This window comes from Zea mays, chromosome 1 (assembly GCF_902167145.1).
Source record: "Zea mays cultivar B73 chromosome 1, Zm-B73-REFERENCE-NAM-5.0, whole genome shotgun sequence".
In the NCBI taxonomy this organism is placed as follows: Eukaryota; Viridiplantae; Streptophyta; class Magnoliopsida; order Poales; family Poaceae; genus Zea; species Zea mays.
In genome coordinates, this window is record NC_050096.1 from 78,632,857 (window position 1) to 78,642,732 (window position 9,876).

Consider the following 9,876-nt stretch of genomic DNA (forward strand, 5'->3'; position numbering starts at 1 on the left):
CTACCACCCCAGGTGTGGAGGACGCTACGACAGTGAGGAGGATCGGAGCCCCTCGCCCGAACCACCAGGTCCGCGAGTCTTCAGCCGGGCCATACGACGGGCGCGGTTCCCGGCTCGGTTCTGAGCCCCGACTACCATCACCAAGTACTCAGGGGAGACAAGGCCAGAGTTGTGGCTTGCGGATTACCGGCTGGCGTGCTAGTTGGGAGGGACAGACGACGACAACCTCATCATCCGCAACCTCCCCCTTTTACTCTCCGACGCTGCCCGGGCCTGGCTGGAGCATCCGCCTCCTGCGCAGATCTCCGACTGAGACGACCTAGTCAAGGCCTTCGCTGGAAATTTCCAAGGTACGCACTTACGCCCTGGGAACTCATGGGATCTCCGAAGTTGCCGCCAGCAGCCAGGGGAATCCCTGCGAGAGTACACCCGGCGGTTTTCAAAGCAGAGCACCGAGCTGCCCAACATCACCGACTCGGAAGTCATTGGGGCATTCCTCGCCAGCATCACTTGCCGAGACTTGGTGTGCAAACTGGGATGCAAGACTCCCACCAAGGCGAGCAAATTGATGGACATAGCCACCAAGTTCGCCTCTGGTCAGGAGGCGGTCGAAGCCATCTTCCAGAAGGACAAGCAGCCTCAGGGAAGACAGAAGGAAGACGCCCCCGAGGCGTCCGCCCCGCATGGCACGAAGAAGAAGACCAGGAAGAAGGCGCAAGCAAAACGCGATGCCGTTGACGCGGATCTCGTCGCTGCTGCCGAGCACAGGAATCCTCAGAAGCCTCCCGGAGAGGCCAACATGTTCGACAAGATGCTCAAGGAGTCGTGCCCCTATCACAGGGGTCACGTCAAGCACACCTTTGAAGAATGCGGCATGCTCTGGCGTTACTTCAACAAGGTGGGACCCTCAGTAGAAGGCGGCAAGGACCAAGGCAACAACAAGAAGGGGGGCGACAAGGAAGAGGAGTTCCTGGAGGTCCACAAGCTAATGGTTGTAGGGTTCATCAAAGAGGTATTCCATCCAGAATGGTTAGCTAACCCTGTGCTTGTAAAGAAGAAAGATGGGAAATGGAGGATGTGCGTAGACTACACTGGGTTGAATAAAGCATGCCCGAAGGTTCCCTACCCTCTACCTCGCATCGATCAAATTGTGGACTCCACTGCTGGGTGCGAAACCCTATCATTCCTCGATGCCTATTCAGGCTACCACCAAATCAAGATGAAAGAGTCCGACCAGCTCGCGACTTCTTTTATCACACCTTTTGGCATGTATTGTTATACTACTATGCCCTTTGGCTTGAGGAATGCAGGTGCAACCTACCAAAGGTGCATGAACCATGTGTTCGGGGAGCACATCGGCAGAACGACCGAGGCTTATGTCGATGACATCGTTGTCAAAACAAGAAAGACCTCCGACCCCCTCTCCGACCTCGAAGTAACTTTTGGGTGCCTGCGTGCAAAGGGCGTAAAACTCAATCCCGAGAAGTGTGTCTTCGGAGTCCCCCGAGGCATGCTCCTGGGGTTCATCGTCTCCGAACGAGGCATCGAGGCCAACCCGGAGAAAATCGCAGCCATCACCAACATGGGGCCCATCAAAGATTTAAAGGGAGTACAAAGGGTCATGGGATGCCTTGCGGCTCTGAGCCGCTTCATCTCGCACCTTGGCGAGAAAGGATTGCCTTTGTACCGCCTCTTAAGGAAGGCCGAGCGCTTCACTTGGACCCCCAAGGCCGAAGAAGCCCTCGGAAACTTAAAGGCACTCCTTACTAATGTGCCCATCTTGGTGCCCCCCGCTGCGGGAGAAGCCCTCTTGATTTACATAGCCGCAACCACTCAGGTGGTCAGCGCCGCGATCGTAGTCGAGAGACGAGAAGAGGGGCATGCACTGCTCATCCAGAGGCCGGTCTACTTCATCAGCGAGGTGCTATCCGAGACCAAGATCCGCTACCCACAAATCCATAAGCTACTGTACGCAGTGATTCTGACACGGCGAAAGTTGCGACACTACTTTGAGTCTCATCCGGTGACTGTGGTGTCATCCTTCCCCCTGGGAGAGATCATCCAGTGTCGAGAGGCCTCGGGTAGGATAGCAAAATGGGCAGTGGAGCTCATGGGCGAAACACTTTCATTCGCCCCTCGGAAGGCCATAAAATCTCAAGTCTTGGCAGACTTCCTCGCTGAATGGGTCGACACCCAATTGCCGACAGCTCCAATCCAGGCCGAACTTTGGACCATGTACTTTGATGGGTCGCTTATGAAAACCGGAGCAGGCGCTGGCTTGCTCTTCATCTCGCCCCTCGGGAAACATGTGCGCTACATTATACGCCTCCATTTTCCGGCGTCAAACAACGTGGCCGAGTACGAGGCTTTGGTTAATGGGTTGCGCATCGCCGTCGAGCTAGGGATTTGGCGCCTCGACGCTCGTGGTGACTCGCAGCTTGTTATTGACCAAGTCATGAAGAACTCCCACTGCTGCGATCGAAAAATGGAGGCCTACTGCGACGAAGTTCAGCACTTGGAAGATAAGTTCTACGGGCTGGAACTCAACCATGTTGCTCGACGGTACAACGAGACTGCGGATGAGCTGGCTAAAATAGCCTCGGGACGAACCACAGTCCCCCAGACGTCTTCTCCAGGGACATATATCAACCATCCGTCAAACTCGACGACGCGCCCAAACCCGAGGTAACCTCAGCCCAGCCCGAGGTACCCTCGGCCGCCGAGGGTGAGGCCCTGCGCGTCGAGGGAGAGCAGAATGGGGTTACGCCAAACCAGAACTGGTAGACTCCGTACCTAGAATATCTCCTCCGAGGAGAGCTGCCCCTCGACAAGGCCGAAGCTCGGCGACTGGCTCGGCGCGCCAAGTCGTTCGTTTTACTAGGTGATGAAAAGGAGTTGTACCACCGCAGCCCCTCAGGCATTCTCTAATGATGCATATCCGTCGCCCAAGGACAAGAGCTGTTACAAGAAATACACTCGGGGGCTTGCGGTCACCATGCAGCACCTCGGACCCTCGTGGGAAACGCTTTCCGACAAGGCTTCTACTGGCTGATCGCGGTGGCCGACGCCACTAGGATTGTACGCTCCTGCCGATGGTGTCAATTCTACGCGAGACGCACCTGCCCGCTCAGACCCAGCAAACAATACCCATCACCTGGCCATTTGCCTTGTGGGGTCTGGACCTCGTCGGTCCCTTGCAGAAGGCACCCGGGGGCTTCACGCACCTGTTGGTCGCCATCGACAAATTCTCCAAGTGGATCGAACTCCGACCCTTAACCAGCATCGGGTCCGAGCAGGCGGTGGCATTCTTTACAAATATCATCCATTGCTTTGGGGTCCCAAACTCCATCATCACTGACAATGGCACGCAGTTCACCGGGAAAAAGTTCCTAGACTTCTGCGAAGACCACCACATCCGTGTGGACTGGGCCGTCGTAGCTCACCCAATGACAAATGGGCAGGTGGAGCGCGCCAATGGCATGATTTTGCAGGGACTAAAACCGAGGATCTACAACGACCTCAACAAGTTTGGCAAGCGGTGGATAAAAGAACTACTCTCAGTGGTTTGGAGTCTGAGGACGATGCCGAGCCGGGCCACGGGTTTCTCGCCGTTCTTTCTAGTCTATGGGGCTGAGGCCGTCCTACCCACTGACTTAGAATACGGTTCCGTAAGGACAAAGGCATACGACGACCGAAGCAACCAGACCAGCCGAGAAGATTCATTGGACCAGCTGGAAGAGGCTCGGGACGTAACCTTACTGCACTCGGCGCGGTATCATCAGTCTTTGCGACGCTACCACACCCGAAGGGTTCGGCCCCGAGGCTTCCAAGTGGGAGACTTGGTGCTTCAGCTACGACAAGACGCCCGAGGGCGCCACAAGCTTACTCCTCCCTGGGAAGGGCCGTTCATCATCGCCAAGATTTTGAAGCCCGGGACATACAAGCTGGCCAACGAAGAAGGCGAGGTCTACAGCAACGCTTGGAACATCCAACAGCTACGTCGCTTCTATCCTTAAAATGTTTCAAGTCGTTCATGTATCTCGCTTTCTTTACATGCATAAATAAAGTCTAACCATCAAGGAAGGATCAGCCTTGCCTCGGCAAAGCCCGACCCTCCCTCGAGGGCTAGAAGGGGGGAACCCCCTCTGCGTCAAAATTTTCCTCAGAAAAGTTTTCTACCAAAACGACTTTCGTGCTTTTTGACTATATCGATAACGGAATCCTAAAAATGACAAGAGGAACACGTAAACGGCAAGGCCGACCGAGCCGAGGGACTCCTACGCCTCCGGGATACGGATACCTCACTCATCACCTTCCGCGAAAAGTAACTCACGCTCGGACAAGTGATTCTGCTACCGACGAACATGTCCTAATGCACGAAACGAGAGGAAAGAAAACACAACTTTATAATCCGACACTAAAAATGTTTAGGCCTCAGCGGCCGCAAAAAAACATATGCATACTTAAAACAAACTGTTCCTGCAGGATCAGACATCGGCAGGGGGAGGAGCAGCACCCTCGGCGTCGTTTCCACCCTCAGCGGAACCTAGCCCGGCCTCGGACGGTGACACGGGCGGAAGGATCTCCACCTCAAAGGAGGAAGCCAGCGCCGCGCTTGGGCCCTTGACAGCCACGTCAAGCCTCTGGACCTCGGCTAAGGCGGCCTCCTCTTCGTCGGGTAAGCAGTTCCCCTCGCTGATCCGCTCCAGATCCACGTCGTAGTGGGAAGCGAGCACGGCGAAGGCCCGCCTAACGCCGTGGTGCAGCGCCCCGCGGAGTCTGCTGCGCACATGGCCGCCCAAGGCCCGCAGGTGACTCTGGGGGAGCTACCCGAGGGGACGTCGTCGAGGCCAAAGGCCCAGCAAAAGGCCGAGATAGCCTCGGACATGGCCACGCGGTCGACCTCCTTCTGCTCAGCCGCCTGGGCAAGCGCCTTGCAGTTCTTGACGGACTCGTTAAGAGCCGTCTCGAACCCTGCAGACAGCCAAACAAAATTCTTCAAACACGAGGTGAAGAATGGAGACAAAAACAAAGTCACAAAAGCGGGCAAAACATACCTTCGGCCCGGGTGTAACACCCCAGGTGTTTATATTTCGCTCGACAATGAGTATAGATTTAAGCACGTAATATCAGTGAATAAAACAGATGCTAAAATTTTAATCATTTTCGCCTATCGTGATTTTAATATTGCATCTGTTTTATTTGTCGCGAGTTCGGCATTAATTTTATTTATCCGGGCTCTTTCTAAATTTTCGTGTTGTTCGGAACATATTTGTTCTGAAAATCGGTGCGTCCGGTGATTATTTAAAATTCATCGCTCGCGTGAATATGAATTCGGAAGTCCGACTCACTCGGATGATTTTTATCCCGAGCAAATTAGTTGGAACTTGACGACTAAAGTGTTCGGGGTAAAATAATGTGAATCGCGTGAAATCTTGCGCGCGAATATGATTCAATTTACCCTTCAGCACACTGTTTTGACGACAAAATCACGTGTGCATCAGCAGATATGGTTTCGGCTAATATTAGTCGAATCACGCAGATTAAAAATACCGAAGCCGAAGTCTGATTAATCCAGTCCATTGCTTCTCGTTTAGGTCTAACTCTTCAAAAGTGAGCACGATTTTGTCCGAGTTCATAGAATTCGCTAAATCAAGTTGTTAGTCCTCGGATTTCCGTTTCAAGATTCGAGAAATGGGATGCGTAATTGAATAGTGTATCGACTCAGTGTACATTGCTAAAAATCTGGACGCAAAAATATCTGCGATTTTCTGTAAAGAAAAATGAAGAGAAGAAAAGAAAATCAAAAAAAAAATCTATAGCCGATCTCATCCTCTCGCCGACCTCCCCTGATTTTTTTGAGCAGCCGCCGCCTGGGTTCTTTTATATGCCGTGTCTTCTTCCCTGCGCTCGTCGCGGTAGGCTCCAGCTCCTTCTGCCGGCCGCTCGTTCCACCTCCCTGCACCGCGCCGTGAAGGTCTGTGTCTCCCTGCTCGGTTTCCGGCCCCCGTCAGCAGCTCCTCAAATCCCTGCTCCGTTTCAGCTTTGCCGCGCCCCTGGACGCCTGCTTCTTCTCTGCTCGGCGCCCCTGCGCTTGCTCGCTCGGTTCCTCCCATGGCCAGCTCGCCGAGGATGCCCTGCCCCAGCCGCCTCTAGCTCCCTCTCCCTGAGCTCCTTCCAAGCCGCACCCTCTCTCTCTCGTCTTTGTGCTGCACGTCCTGGCGTCCTCTGCTCGCCATGGCCGTGTGAGCTCCAGCGCCGTGCTCTGCTCGCGGAGCTCCTCCAGCTCGCCGGAGCTCTCTGCCGCGCTCCATCTCCTCCCAGTGCACGCGCTCTGCTTCTTCCTCTCCAGCTCCAGCTCGCTGCGCGTCCTGCTTCCTGTTGTCGCGAGCTCCAGCCCAGATTTCGCCTTGTCGCCCAGCTCGACTCTGCCCTCTGCTCTAGCTCGCCGTCGCCTCTTCGTGCTGGCCGACTAGTCTGCCATGGTCGTGTACAGTTCCCTGCTCGGCCAGGATGGTCGCGCCGTCGATCCCGCTTGAGCCCCTTCGCGTTCGTGGAAGTGGCTCGACTCTGCCCAGTTCGCGTTCTGCTCGCCTTTGCGTCGCGCGCGTAGCGTTCCGTTGTTCTTGCGCGTGCTGCCGCGAAGCTCCCTGTTCAGTTCGCCTCCATCGCGTTGTCGTGCGCGCGAAACTGCTCCCAGTCGATATCAAGTCGGTGACGCTCGTGTTGGGCATGGTAAAACGCTGCGTGTGCTGGTGTCCGAACTCGTCCTAGTCATGGCGCTTGATACCGTGTCGTGCTGTTTCTCTGCGCACGTCCTCCTGTTCGCTGTCGCGACTGCCGTCAAATCATCGGAGTCGCTCAACTCACCAATCGTATCTTGGTCGGTCATCGATTTCATATTCGTCATGGTCCTCACGTCAGCAGTCCCTATCCGAACTTGCCAGCTCGCCGACTGACCGTAGTGTTCCTTGAATTCCCTCGTCGGCCGACCTCGCGACTTAGTTTGTCCGTTGTGCTGGTCGCTGTCCCATACTGTACCTATTAGCTTGGATCCTGCCCAGCTCGTCGTCGCGTCGTTCACAGTCGAGTCGTCGAACCCGTCATCCCCTGCTCAATCCCCACTTCACCAGCTCGCTCCAGACTTCAATTGAAGGTCGTCGTTGATCCGTGCGTCATCAAGAAATTCCAAGAGTCAAGTGAAGACGGAGCCAGCAACGTGATATTCACCAAGTGCACGACAAAAAGCTCGAACATCCTGCGCGACTCAAGTTCGGTTCGTCAAAATTATTCAGTCGAGGAAAAGATCTTCAGCAATTGATTACCGAAGAAAAGAAGGCCCCTGGATGACGTCAACCGGAAATCGTCGTTGTGCTTGCGACTATTGTGTCCAATTAGTCTAGGTAAGTTGATTCGTATTCCAGTCAACTAGGTCTATAAATAGATTAAATAGAATTGTGTCTCAAAAAATGTTATTCATTTAGCATGCGTATATTGTGATGATCGATTTAGATAAATCGGTAAATCAAGTTAATTAAGATACATAGTTAAAGAGTTAATAAAAAGCTAGAAATAAAAATAGATGTTCTAGTGTTATTATATCAATTTGGTTAATGGATGTAGTCGCTGCCCTGCTGTGATATCCATGATGCTTACTGCTTGGTTTTAAGTGTTTCATCCTTTTTAGCGTAGATTATTTATCTCGTACTATGTATACTTGTAATCATACATGTGCATCGTGCATTTCATGAGGTACGATAATTAATCGCGTGATGCGGAAGAAGACCCAAGTCGACCCCAGGCGCAGACTAATTTGCAAGATGATGCTGGTGGATTAACCTGAAGATGGATAATCAGAACAATGTGAAGCCAAAGGATACTCGCCAAGTGGACGTCACCTAACAACACTAAACTAGTGTTATTCAGGCAAGCCCCGGTGCATTTGCCACCTCCTTGTGTTTTAAAATCTTTATCACCTTGTTTGATGTATTAGGTGATAGGAGTTGTGTGCTAAACCGTTGATGCATTTCTTTCCTTGAAAATTGATTACCCTTCCTTGATACCCGTTTTGAAAAGAATTTTATGATGCTTAGCCTTGCTTTAGCAAACAAAAATGTTTTGTTTTAAAACAAAAGTGATGCTTCAGTGGGTGGGAATGTTTTCGAAAATAAAACTTGATGGTGGATCCATCACGGTCGTGATGGGTTCAACATCGGAAAAGATGTACCTCTGCCAGGTACCAGACTTTGGGTTGAAATTAATAAAGCTGAGACCGGACGGTTGACTTGCACGAGAAGGGAGTCTCGGTGTAGTGTCTCCGTCTGAGTCGATTAAGGACCGTCTCGATGTAGGCTTGCTGATTTAGGACCCTTTAACTGGTCACATGCCTCGTCATGGGTAAGCTTTGCCTCAGGCAGACTAATACCAGAATAAGATAACACGCAATGGGCGTGGAGAGATGGCGAGAGTAGCGTGTACCCTCCATGGCAAGAGGCTGGACGGTGGTGTATCTGTGCTCTCGGTTGGCGTGAACCTGATCTGGTCTTAAGAACCCCGGTGGCGAGTTGACATATGCAAGGGTTAAGTGCTACATATGTCGTGTGATTGGAGATCCACAGCTGAGTATAATCGATTCAGATCGCCGTAACTTCGCGGACATGAAGACTTGGTCACTGCCCTACATGTAGCAATCCAGTGAAATAAAGGGATGATAAAAAGACGGTGAGTATAGGCCAAGTGATTGAACTAGGGTAGAAAGAACTCTAGATGTAGGTAATTTTACTTAACCTGACAAGTAAAAATGGATTTTTAAGGATCGATCCACTCATAGTAAGCTTTTCTGCAAAACAGAGTCTTTGATTCTTGATAAGCCATACCTTGAATCCATCTAGCCAGCATACCCTTGAGAGTCTTTTCTTTAGTCGGATAAGTCTTGCTGAGTAATTCCATACTCAGGATTTTATTCCCTGTTGTTTTCAGGTTATAGTTTTGTGCTGCTGATGATGGTGTTAAGTGCCGGTGAGCTCGGCCTTCTTATAAGTCTAAGTAACCCTTCTATACTTCTTATTGAGGATGGTAACTTGAGCTAGCATATATTTCAAACTTACAAATAATTTATAACATCTCAAAGTTATTCCTTTGAACCACTTTTGTAATCACTCCGATAAATACAATGTAAACTTGTAAAATTTGGTAATAAGATTTTCCGCTGCAAAAATGTTGGTGTGAGATTTGTGTTACTTAATCTTGCGATCCTGGTTGTTTGTGGTTTATCCAGGGTCCTTGGGGCACTCGGACGGATCCTGTTAAGTTATCTGGTGCACATGCATAGCAGTCTGAGGTCTTTGAGACAAGGATAGGTGCATGTGGGCCCAATAACTTGGGAGGTTCTGCCACACCGGGCACGCTGCTACGAGACCATGGCTTGGGCAGACTGGGCAGACCCGACGGCCACTGCCAGGCCCTCCGCAAGGGTCCCGGCCTGAGCGGACGCCTCGACTAGCCGCTCCGTAGCCTCAGCCAGCTGACCCCCAAGGGCCTCAGCCCGGCTCACGGCCTCGGCAGCTTGGCTCTGAGATTGGTCCCGCTCGTCGATGACCTGGCCCAGCTCCAGCTGTCGCTGCTGCATCTCCTCCCGGGCCACCTCCTCCCGGGCCGACGAAGCCTCCGTCCGTGCCGCCTCTGCCCGCGCCGCCGTTGCCTCCGACTTCAGCTCATCACAGAGCAACCGAAGGTCCACCACCTCGGCGCTTCGTTGGGCGAGGCGCTCATTGGCCTCGGTGAGCGCGGCCCACTGGGACCGCAGCGAATCCTAGACGTCGCTCTCGCGGCGGATGAACAGCGACTTGGCGATGCTCACGTCCGCAAGTTCCTGAG